Below are 12,759 nucleotides of genomic sequence, written 5' to 3' on the forward strand. Positions count from 1 at the left end.
AGCCTCGGGTCAAATTGTTTCATACAGCAGTATACTTCCAAATGAACAGAAAAACCATAGTGCTCATCTTCTGGTTGACCTTGGCCAACTCGGAGCACGGCTGAGGCGAAGAAACAAGCAGGGCACATCGAGAAGCAGCCGAGGGCCCCGGCAGGCTCCCCGTGGTGCTAGCAGCTGTTGTGCCGTGGTCCTCCCTCGGCACCTTTGAAACGCTTCTCTAAATGACAACATAATTTTCACTGACAGTTACTGCTACTTCAGATGCTAATTCACTGCAGGTGAAAATCAAACTTTTCAACATCAGTTTTAAAATTATTTTTTTTCACCTTTCATTTCTTAGATGCTTCTTTGCTATATATTCACAAAAACAAACGAATACAGATAGAAATATACAGTATTAGATATAGAGGAATAAAACAAATCTGTTTAAATTTGGAAATAAAAACATGAGAAACAACCTGATTTAAACTTTCATATTTTAATGACTATGCATTAGAAATAATTGTATTGTATAATGCTGAATGGCTGGTAATGTTCTTTAACTCTTTCACTGCCAGCTTTCCCAGTTAACATGGTTATTTGACTTCTAAAGCCGTCAATGGCAGTGAATGATTTTTAAACACTTGAAGTTTGGTGGTTACAGTTGAACAAATCACAAAGAAAGGCACAAGAACAAGCTAATGACAGGCTGTCATATTTATGTATACTGCACATGAATAGGCTGATGCAGTTGGCTGGGCTGGCTCGAGTGGGTCAAATACTTCATGACAGGCCAAGGGAAAGCTGATCATCCTGCTGCTGAAGTTATGGTTTCTCTTTAGTGGTTGCGGTTTTAAGGACTGCCATAGGACCAGTGATGCCGGTAATGCAAAAAAAAATTTAAAATAATAATAAAACCCGCCATTTTGAGTAACGAGCAAAGTAACACGTTACTTTCCTTAATTAGACGACAGTTGCTACTTCTCACCAACAATACTTCCATGTTGCGCATCCGTCTGGGGCCGGCCGTTAAGGGGGGGGTGCTGTCATGGGTGTGTGTTCCGGTTTTTGCCTTCCCCCTGTTTCACACACACCTGCTCCTGAGAGCATCTTCACCACCTGTGTCTCGTTCACCCTAATTACCTATTGTATTTAACCTCGTGTCTCATTCCCTCTCATTGCCAGTTCATTGTACCTTGTCGTCGCCTTCCAGCATTCCTTGTTTCCACGTCACAGACTCACAGTAAGACTTGACCCTGTTCTGATTATCGACCTCGCCTTTTTGCCTCATGTTTTTGGATACCGTTGCCTGTTTTGGATTGCCTGCCTGTGCCCCGATCTATGCCCGTATATTAAACCTCTCTTTTTTGAAACTGTCCATTTGTTTTGGAGTCATGCATTTTTGGGTCCTATCCTCTGTTCCGTTCATGACACTTTTGCATCATTAATGTCTCTCGCGAAGTGCTACTTTGTAGCTGGTGATTTGAACAAAGAGCAGTTCAGCTGTGCAGAAGCATTTAACTGGGTGCGCTCTGTTTTATAACAACAACTAATCAAGATAGCGATTGCGAACTGATTGTTTATTACACAATGCACAGTGACGGTGCAGAACCATAAAAGTGCAAAGAAATGCACAATTTCACTGTCGCCACACTATTTTTTATTTTCCTTTTTATTGACGCATTAAGATGACAGTTGAACTGGCGTGTTAAATGCGCAATGCATCGTGGGTTAATTATTCATATCGGAGTGTGCAGTCATAAATCGGTCATGGAGGGTAAGGACTGACTCACTGAAGGACTTACAATACTTAATATAATTAATATTTCCAAAGTGAGAACTTTCAACTTCGTCTGGTTTCACGTGCTGCACGGCTGACGTCACGGCTGCTGAAAGTAACTCAAAAGTGACTTGTTTATAAATGAGTTAATTTTGAAATCAAGTCAAGTAACTAACTTACTTTTCAGCTCAAAAAGTAATCAGTAAAGGAACTAAGTGACTTTTTCAAGGTAACTGGCAACACTGCATAAGCCAGTCTGAACTTGCTGTATGAATAATACGTGTAATTGTTATGCCTGTCACTATAAAGTCATGGGAAAGCAAATATTCGACCACCCTTGTTTCTTCCATTTCTTGTTCACTTGTAATGTCTGGCCGGTCCAACTAAAGGTACAAATTGAAGCCCGTCAAATAGGACATACAGTATTATGGAATCAGCTGCATTTTTGTCGCGTTCGTCATATTCTTGAGGTAATATACCTTTATAGAGGAGACAGAGACCGATAGAGCAGAGAGACAGGGAGAGAAGAGAGAGATACAGAAGAGCGAGAGATAGAGGAGAGAGACAGGGAGATAAGAGAGATATATAAAAGAGAGAGAGATAGAGGAGAGAGACAGGGAGAGAGACGGGGAGAGAAGAGAGAGATATAGAATAGAAAGAGAGGGAGATGAGAGATAGAGGAGAGAGACATATTCTCGATGCACCACACACTCTCACTTTGACCTTGGGTATCTTGGTCAATAATTTACCAGGGTTTTAATCTGATGTTCTGTCTTTCGAGTACCTGTTTAGTCAATTTTGTTCTCGCTTGCGCTGAATTGGCACCTTGTCTCCTCACATCACTCCTTCATTGACCTTACAACCTGGAGAGCTCAGTCGGTAAAGCATCAGACTTTTAATCTGAGGGTCCAGGGTTTAAATCCCTGTTCAGGTGACAAAATTCTTCAGAGGTTGTTCACTAAATATCACGCAGCTACTTTCAGTCAGATACTTGAACACTTCAAAACACCCACCACATGTTCATCGATGCACCACACACTCTCTCTTTTACCTTGGGTATCTCGGTCAGTAACATACCAGGCTTTTGTTCTTTTTCGAGTAACTGTTTAGTCAGTCATATTTCTGCACTTAATTTGAACCTCGTCTCCTCACCTCACTCCCTCCCGAATTGATTTCGGGAGGGAGTGAGCATCACTTTTAATCTGAGGGTCTAGGGTTCAAATCCCTGTTCAGGCAACATAATTCTTAAGAAGTTGTTCATTAAATATCACGCAGGTACTTTCACTCAGACATTTGAACACTTCAAAACACCCATCGATGTTCATCGATGCACCTCTCACTTTCTGACTTTGACCTTGGATATCTCGGTCAGAAGTATACCCTCTTAATTTGATGTTCTATCTTTCGAGTACCTGAGTCAATTGCTCGCTTGCGCTTAATTGGAACCTCGTCTCCTCAGCTCACTCCCTCAATGATTACAGATCCTGGATAGCTCAGTCGATAAAGCATCAGACTTTTAATCTGAGGGTCCACGGTTTGTGTCCCCTGTTCAGGCAACATATTGCTGAAAAAGTTGCTCATTAAATTCATTTTAACCAACCATCCATTTTCTGAGCCGCTTTTTCCTCACTCGGGTCGTGGGCGTGCTATCCCAGCTATCATCGGGCAGGACGCGGGGTACAACCTGAACTGGTTGCCAGCCAATCGCAGGGCACACACAAACAAACAACCATTCGCACTCACAGTCACACCTACGGGTAATTTAGAGTCTCCAATTAATGCATGTTTTTGGGATGTGGGAGCAAACCGGAGTGCCCGCAGAAAACCCACGCAGGCACGGGGAGAACATGCAAACTCCACACAGGCGGGGCCGGGGATTTAACCCATGTCCTCAGAACTGTGAGGCTGACGCTCTAAGCAATCGACCACCGTGCCGCTTCACGAAATTCATTCATTCAATTTCACACAGGAACCTTCACTTGAAAACTTCAAAACACCCACCACATGTTCATTGATGCACCACACACTCTCACTTTGACCTTAGGTATCTCGGTTATTCGCATACCAGGTTTTTAATCTGATGTTCTGTATTTCGAATACCTGCTTGTGCTTAATTGTAACCTTGTCTCACCTCGCCCCCTCATTAACTTTAGAACCTGGATAGCTCAGTCGGTAGAGCATCAGACTTTTAATCTGAGGGTCCAGGGTTCAAGTCCCTGTTCAGGCAACATTAGTTCTGAAGAAGTTGTTCACTAAATATCACTCAGAAATTGGAACATTTTAAAACACCCACCACATGTGGCTGACTTTGACCTTGTATATCTCGGTCAGAAGCATACCCTTTTAATCTGATGTTCTATCTTTCGAGTACCTGATTAATCAATTGCTCGCTTGCGCTTAATTGGAACATGGGTTCCTCACCTCACTCCTTCAAAAGCTATACATCCTGGATACCTCAGTCGGTAGGGCATCAGACTTTTAATCTGAGGGTCCAGGGTTCAAGTCCCTGTACAGGTAAAATAATTCTTAGTAAATTGTTCACTCAATTTCACACTTCAAAACACCCACCACGTTCATCTTTGCACCACACACTCTCACTTTGACCTTGGGTATCTCGGTCAGGAGCATACCAGGTTTTTAATCTGATATTCTGTTTTTCGAGCGTTTTTCTGTGCTTAATTTGCACCTGGTCTCCTGACCTCACTCCCTCGTTGGCTGTTGAACCTGGATATCTCAGTCGGTAGAGAATCAGACTCTTAATCTGAGGTTCCAGGGTTCAAGTCTCTGTTCAGGCAACATACTTCTTAGTAAATGGTTCACTAAATTTCACACAGGTTCGTTCACTGAAACACTTCAAAACACCCACCACGTTCATCGATGCACCTCTCACTTTGACCTTGGGTATCTCGGTCAGTAGCATAACAGGCTTTTAATCTGATGTTCTGTCTTTCGAGTACCTGTTTAGTCAATTGCTCGCTTACACTTAATTGGAACCTCGTCTCCTCACCTCACTCCTTCATTGACTGTAGAACCTGGAGAGCTCAGTCGGTAAAGCATCAGATTTTTAATCTGTGGGTCCAAGGTTGAAGTCCCTGTTCAAGTTACAAAATTCTTCAGAAGTTGTCCACGAAATATCACGCAGGTACTTTGACTCAGACACTTGAACACTTCAAAACACCCACCACGTTCATCGATGCACCACACACTCTCATTTTGACCTTGGGTATCTCGGTCAGTAGCATACCAGGCTTTTAATCTGATATTCTGTCTTTCAAATAACTGTTTAGTCAGTCATTTCTGCGCTTAATTTGCACCTTGTCTCCTCACCTCACTGCCCCCCTCATTGACTGTAGAGCCTGGATAGTTCAGTTAGTTAAGCACCAGACTTTTAATCTGCAGTTCCAGGGTTCAAGTCTGTGTTCAAGTTCCAAATTTCTGAAGAAATTGTTCACTAAATATCACGCAGGGATTTACTCAGACACTGAAAATTTGTCTCCTCAGCTCACTCCCTCAATGACAACAGGTCTAGGATAGCTCAATCGGTAGAGCATCAGAAGGTCCAGGGTTCAAGTCCCTGTTCAGGTAACACAATTCTTAGTAAATTGTTCGATAAATTTCACACAGGTACTTTCACTGAAACACTTCAAAACACCCACCACGTTCATCTTTGCACCACACACTCTCCCTTTGACCTTGGGTATCTCGGTCAGTAGTAGGTTTTTAATCTCACGTCCTGTCTGTCGAGTACCTTTTAACTCACTCGATGGCACTTAATTGGCACCTCGTGTCCTCACCTCACTCATTCACTCACCATAGAACCTGGAGAGCTCAGTCGGTAAAGCATCGGACTATTAATCTGACGGTCCAGGGTTCAAATCCTTGTTCAGATGTCAAGGTTCTTCAGCTGTTCACTAAATATCACGCAGGTACTTTCACTTTGACATTGGAACAATTCAAGACCCACTACATGTTTGTTAATGCACCACACACTCTCACTTTGACCTTGGGTATCTCAGTCAGTAGCATACCAGACTTTTAATCTGCTCTACTTTTTGAGTAACTGTTTAGTCAGTCATATTTCTGCACTTAATTTGCACCTCATCTCCTCACCTCACTCCCTCCCTCATTGATTTAGGGAGGGAGTGAGCATCACTTTTAATCTGAGGGTCCAGGGTTCAAGTCCCTGTTCAGGCACATAATTCTTAAGAAATTGTTCACTAAATATCAAGCAGGTACTTTCACTAAGACACTTGAACACTTCAAAACACCCACCAAATTCATCTATGCACCACACACTCTCACTTTGACCTTGGGTATCTCTGTCAGGAGCATACCAGGCTTTTAATCTGATGTTCCGTCTTTCGAGTACCTGTTTCGTCAGTGTCATATTTCTTGCGCTTAATTTGCACCTGGTCTCCTCACCTCACTGCCTCCCTCATTGACTACAGATCCTGGATAGCTCAATTGGTGGCGCACCAGACTTTTAATCTGCGGTTCCAGGTTTCAAGTCCCTGTTCAAATTGCAAAATTGTTAAGAAATTGTTCACAAAATATCACGCAGGTACTTTGACTCAGACACTTGAACACTTCAAAACACCCACCACACACTCTCACTTTGACCTTGGGTCCCTCGGTCAATAGCATACCAGACTTTTAATGTGATGTTCTGTCTTTCGAGAACCTGCTTTGCTTGTGCTTAATTTGAACCTGGTCTCCTCACCCCACTCCCTCATTGACTATTGAACCTGGATAGCTCAGTCGGTAGAGCATCAGACTCTTAATCTGAGGGTCCAGGATTCAAGTCCCTGTTCAAGCAACATACTTCTTCGTAAATGGTTCACTAACTTCCACACAGGTACTTTCACTTAAACACTTCAAAACACCCACTATCTTCATCGATGCACCACACACTCTCACTTTGACCTTGGTTATCTCGGTCAGTAGCATACCAAGGCTTTTAATCTGATGTTCTGTCTTTCGAGTAACTATTCGGTCAGTCAGATTTCTGCGCTTAATTTGCACCTCACTGCCTCCCTCATTGACTGTAAATTCTGGATAGCTCAGTTGCTTAAGCACCAGACTTTTAATCTGCAGGTCCAGGTTTCAAGTCCCTGTTCAAGCTCCAAATTTCTTAAGACGTTGTTCACTAAATATCACACAGGTAGTTTTACTCAGACACTTCAAAACACCCACCACATGTTCATCGGTGCACCACACGCTCTCACTTTGACCCTGGGTATCTCGGTCAGGAGCGTACCAGGCTTTTAATCTGATGTCTGTCTTTCAAGTACCTGTTTAGTCACTCGCTTGCGTTTAATTGGCACCTCGTCTCCTCACCTCACTCCTTCATTCACCGTAGAATGTGGAGAGCTCAGTCGGTAAAGCATCAGACTTTTAATCTGAGGGTCCAGGGTTCAAGTCCCTGTTTTGGCGACATAATTCTTATATTGTTCACTAAATATCACGCAGGTACTTTCACTCAGACACTTGAACACTTCAAAAAACCCACCACATGTTCATCGATGCACCACACACTCTCATTTTGACCTTGGGTATCTCGGTCAGGAGCATACCAGGCTTTTAATCTGATGTTTTGTCTGTCGAGTACCTTTTGTCACTCGCTTGCGCTTAATTAGCATCTCCTCACCTCACTCCCTCATTGACTATAGCACCTGGATAACTCAGTTGGTAGCGGATCAGACTCTTAATCTGAGGGTCCAGGGTTCGAATCCCTGGTCAAATGACAAAATTCTTCAGAAGTTGTTAACTAAATATCACGCAGGTACTTTCACTCGGATACTTGAACACTTTAAAACACCCACCACGTTCATCTATGCACCACGCACTCTCGCTTTGACCTTGGGTATCTCGGTCAGTAGCATACCAGGCTTTTAATGTGATGTTATGTCTTTCGAGTACCTTGTTGGACCTCGGGTGGCGCCCCTCACCCCCTGTCTCTCATCCCACTAATCAGCACCACCTCGGCCGCGCAACTTGTCAATCAGCCTTCGTCATCATCTGCATTGAAGCCTGCCAGATCCAAGACTCCACTCCCAGAGAGTTAACGTTCACCCGAGGTACACCGGCTCGCAACTTACACGTAAGCTACGCCGGTCCTCGCAATATTTCTGACCTCCCAGCGTGTTCTTCCTTGTCCTCAGTGCTCCCTCCCTGTTCCCCGCCTTGCTGACCTCTTCCACCACGCCGCCAAGCCATCCACCTACTCACACCACCGCCTGCCGCACGCTCCCTGTCTCGACGACCCGCCGGTACGCCTCAAGGATCCACCACTGAATCTCTTCTCATTCCACCGTTCGCCACAAACTTCTTCAGCCTCCACCTGCTTCTGCCTCCAGTTCAAATGAACACTGTCGTATCGTGACACAAATATACAACCCCAATTGCAATGAAGTTGGGATGTTGTGTTAAACATAAATTAAAAACAGAATACATTGATTTGCTAATCATGTTCCACCTATATTGAATTAAATACACTACAAAGACAAGATATTTAATGTTGAAACTGATAAACTTCATTTTTTTGAGCAAATAATCATTAACTTAGAATTTTATGCCTGTAACGCATTCCAAAAAAACTGGGACAGGTGGTAAAAAAGACAGAGAGTTAAGGAATCCTCATCAAACACCTGTTCGGAACATCCCACAGGTGAACAAGCTAATTGGGAACAGGTGGGTGCCCTGATTGGGTATAAAAGGAGCCTCCCTGAATTGCTTAGTCATTCATAAGCAAAGATGGGGCGAGGTTCACCTCTTTGTGAACAAGTGCGTGAGGAAATCGTCGAACAGTTTAAGAACAATGTTCCTCAACGTACAATTGCAAGGAATTTAGGGATTTTGTCATCTATGGTACAAGATATCATCAAAAGGTTTAGAGAATCTGGAGAAATCAATGCATGTAAGCGGCAAGGCCGAAAACCAACATTGAATGCCCGTGACCTTTGATCCCTCAGGCGGCACTGCATCAAAAACCGACATCAATGTGTGAAGGATATCACCACATGGGCTCAGGAACACTTCAGAAAACCAATGTCAGTAAATACAGTTCAACGCTACATCCGTAAGTGCAACTTAAAACTCTACTATGCAAAGCAAAAGCCATTTCTCAACAACACCCCGAAACGCCGCCGGCTTTTCTGTTACATTGTACGAGTGAGGCACCAAAATTAAAATTCTTTGCCGAAACTGAAAATTAGTAACCCAAGGCCGAAAAGCAGAACACAGAAAGAAATTAATATGCCCTCTTAAAATTATGTTAAGATCATCACTGAAAGACAGTTACTGCAGTATATTATGAAATAGGATAAAAATAATTCTGCATGCTCTTCAATTGCATAGCATAATCATTACTCTAGAATCGTACTCGCTAATAATGAAAGATCAATAGAAATCAAAAGATCAATATTTGTAATTTTAACCCATTTATTGCATCAACATTGTCATGGCGGACGCAGTTGCAGCCAATTGTCTTCTCTTGCATGCTATTTTGGGATAGGTATATTTGCACTTTTAAACTGAAAGGCCGCTTTTCTCAGGTGACGTAATAATTCATTTCTAGTTTTCACTTGCGGTCCTGTGAGGCTGTGTATTATTTTCTCTCTAGACACTTATTAATTTGTCTCCTATTTTGCTCTTCAAAGTTGGTTACTGACCGCGATAACACGGTTCCAGCCAGACATATGTGACAAGTGTACTGTATCACCCAATCGCTTATTTCGGTGTTTTGGACTTCATGTCACGATAGCTTAGCAATTAGCATGTCTTCTATGTCTTTCACCTGTGAATTACTCATCATTTGCCCTTCCCTTGTCAGAAGTGTAGTTTATTCGCTGGCATGGAGGCGATGATTAGTGACTTATGCCGAGTTGACACCGGATGTGAACCGTACGTTCACCACCGCGGCTCAGCAACGTATTATTTATCATCGTGTTATTATATGAGTTCTGTTAGCTGTAGCTTGTAGGTAGCTGGGGCAGCACGAAATAGTGTGCAACAAGCATTCCCCCATTATACCCAAACATCGGAAAGCAGGGAGGTCGGGTGACTGTTCAGTGTGGAGGCACCTTCTTTCGGGCCAAAACCAAACATGCACTTCTGGACCATTAGAGGGCAAAAATGTTCAGTGGCCGAAAATTCGGTGCATCATTATATTATACTAACTCCTGGTGGCCAAAGCGGACACACCAGAAGAAGCATCACTATGAATCGAAGTATTAATTCATGATGGTCTAAATGTTTGTTCAATGGTATTACTCTATGTTTTATTAAGAACAGTATTATAGAGTACTATTTTCCTTTTTAAAACAAAAAATAAATTTGTTTTACATCATTTTACTAGATACAAGTTAAACCCAATGAAATCAGACATCGTAAATGCACTAAGTGAAACTTAGGGTCAAATTATATATTACCGCTATATACTTCCAAATGAACAAACCATAGTCCTCATCTTTTGGTTGACCTTGGCCAAGTTTTCCAAGAGTCTGACCACACGGGACACCTGGCTGGCCAGGTAAGTGTGAGCCAAGAAAGCAGCTTGGTTGGTTCTTATCAAAAGCTCCAAATACTACTGCCGTTTCGTTCGCGAACATTTCATTCTGAAGAATGAATCTTTTTTTGTGAACGAACTGAACCGAATCAGTTAATCAAATGATTCATTCTTTTATCTTGACCGCCACCCGGCAAGCGAGTCGGCTGGTGAACTGCTGCAGCATTCTGTCACTCACTTGTGCATCTTTGGCGAATGACCAATGAGCAGCCAGCGTCAGGCAGCACCGTGCAGGCGCGGGAGGGACTGAATTTAACTGAATGTACTGAAGTGCACTCAATGTACTGATGAATTGAACGTCAACTGAATGTACGATTAGCCACGAGTGATTCGTTCGTTGAACTTCTTCATTCGCGATCAGCTAATGTCTGGATCAGACTACAAGACAAATTTGGTCTTTCCCGATAGGACTATGTTAGACTACTGCCATTAAATCTTGCCGTATCTCAGTGGCAACAGTACACGACATGAATTCTGTATCTTGTCAAATCAAACACAGTCAGCGAGGCGGAACCAGAATACGTGACACCGGTCAACGCGACCGGATACGTTCATTACCATGGCAACGACAACAACTATGCGCCGCACTAATGTATTGTGTGTGTGGGTGGGGGGTACAAAATGAGGAAAAATTGTGGTGGTTGTCACTGGTTCTCAGGAGAGGACGTTCATTCAAGGATTGCTTGAGGTGTGTTCACAAACTTTGAATACGGTATGACTACGACTCACAGGCAGGCAACAAAACGATATGTAACCTAGCAAGCTAGCGATAGTACTAACGGTTGTACGTAAACATGCTGGCGTTCTGTCGAATCATGCTCTAAAGCTTTGGTTAACACTGGTTGGTGCGCGTGAATAAATGTTGACAACGGCAAGCACAAGAGGCTATGTGCCGGTCACAATCCTATTGGTCGACGTCAAGGTGCGCTGTCGGAGAGTTGACGTTGATATGTCACACGACAGGGAAGATATCCCAAAAAAACTTTGAATTTTGGAGTTGTAGGGCGACCGTAGGGCCAAATCGTTGGTCGTGGATTATTTCACACTACAAGAAGTTTTGTTGTTCCCAACAAAATATGTCGGGCCCGTTCTGGGAAATCGGCTGCTATAGCTAATCAGGCCAATATCGGGGTTAAAATCATGTAGTCTGATGTAGGCATAAGAAGTAGTAATAGTAATATTCATTTTCAAATTTAAACTGTATTTTAATGAATTGACCCAAATAAAAAATATAAATTATGCTCAGACCTTAATGTATGTGTAATACCATGGAATTTACAGTACATTAAAATCTTATTTAAATGAATACATTTACTGGAATAGAAAAAAAGGCGGCACAGTTGGGCGACTGGTTAGAGCGTCTGTTCAATCCCCGGCCCCGCCTGTGTGGAGTTTGCATTTTCTCCCCGTGCCTGCGTGGGTTTCCTCCCACATCCCAAAAACATGCATGGTAGGTTGATTGAAGACTCTAAATTGCGCGTAGGTGTGAATGTGAGTGCGGATGGTTGTTTGTTTATGTGTGCCCTGCGATTGGCTGGCAACCAGTTCAGGGTGAGAAGCGGCTAAGAAAATGGATGAATGGATGGAATAGAAAAAAATATACTAAATATAATCTGGCTCATAATTGAATATTATTACCCTTTTGTGTTAACCGTGAAAGGAACACTATCACATAGATGTGCTTCATTCTTATTTCATTTATTATTTAACTTACCTGATTCGCCAAGAGCAGAGGAGATCCTGGCAGAAACGATTGTACAAGACCTGCAACCTCTTTCCGTGGTGGAGGATGACAGCTTCGGGAATTTTGTGAGGACACTCGACCCCAGGCACAAAATTCTAAATACAAAGTCTTTAATGGAGAAGAAACTACCAGCTCTTGATGAAGACTGCCGTGCCAAGGTTCAAAAGGCAGTGAGTGGTGTGGACAATGTTGTGCCTATCAGTGACATGTGGACAGCAATAGCCACAGAGGCATATTTAACAGTCACATGCTACATCGTCAATGCAAACTGGCAAAAGCTGGCATATGTGCTAGAAACGTGCTCTTCCTGGAGAAACCACTAAGGGCCATATTTGTGCACAATTAACCAGAATCACAGAAGAATGGGGTATAGCGGACAAGTCACATGCAGCATCAGTGCCAGCCGAGAGGATGTTTTCAAAAGCCACGCAGTTAAAAAGTCACAGAAGAAGTGCATTAAAAGCAAAAAATACAAAACACAATACTGTTTTTAAACAAAAACTGAATCCTTGAAAAAGAACAAAATAATCCTGTGAATGACGTCTTATTACGATTTTCTGATTATTGTGGATTAGTACACACACAATGACTACTGTACCCATTCGTACCTAACACTATATTATAATTATAAATACCATATGCATATAACACCACTAGAAAATCCTTTTGACTGTTCACATTGCAAAGTCA

General features: G+C 42.7%; 4 non-coding genes across 4 annotated transcripts; all 4 read left to right on the top strand.

Annotated features, from left to right (window-relative positions):
* Positions 1–2,620: 2,620 nt before the first annotated feature.
* On the top strand, positions 2,621–2,693 carry trnak-uuu (transfer RNA lysine (anticodon UUU)). The gene has a single exon. It is a non-coding gene; the product is annotated as a tRNA-Lys (tRNA).
* A 1,220-nt stretch (positions 2,694–3,913) lies between these two features.
* On the top strand, positions 3,914–3,986 carry trnak-uuu (transfer RNA lysine (anticodon UUU)). Its single transcript has one exon. It is a non-coding gene; the product is annotated as a tRNA-Lys (tRNA).
* A 495-nt stretch (positions 3,987–4,481) lies between these two features.
* Positions 4,482–4,554, top strand: trnak-cuu (transfer RNA lysine (anticodon CUU)). The gene has a single exon. It is a non-coding gene; the product is annotated as a tRNA-Lys (tRNA).
* A 1,948-nt stretch (positions 4,555–6,502) lies between these two features.
* On the top strand, positions 6,503–6,575 carry trnak-cuu (transfer RNA lysine (anticodon CUU)). The gene has a single exon. It is a non-coding gene; the product is annotated as a tRNA-Lys (tRNA).
* The last annotated feature ends 6,184 nt before the right edge of the window (positions 6,576–12,759 follow it).

Source organism: Phyllopteryx taeniolatus, unplaced genomic scaffold, assembly GCF_024500385.1.
Source record: "Phyllopteryx taeniolatus isolate TA_2022b unplaced genomic scaffold, UOR_Ptae_1.2 contig_39, whole genome shotgun sequence".
Lineage (NCBI taxonomy): Eukaryota > Metazoa > Chordata > Actinopteri > Syngnathiformes > Syngnathidae > Phyllopteryx > Phyllopteryx taeniolatus.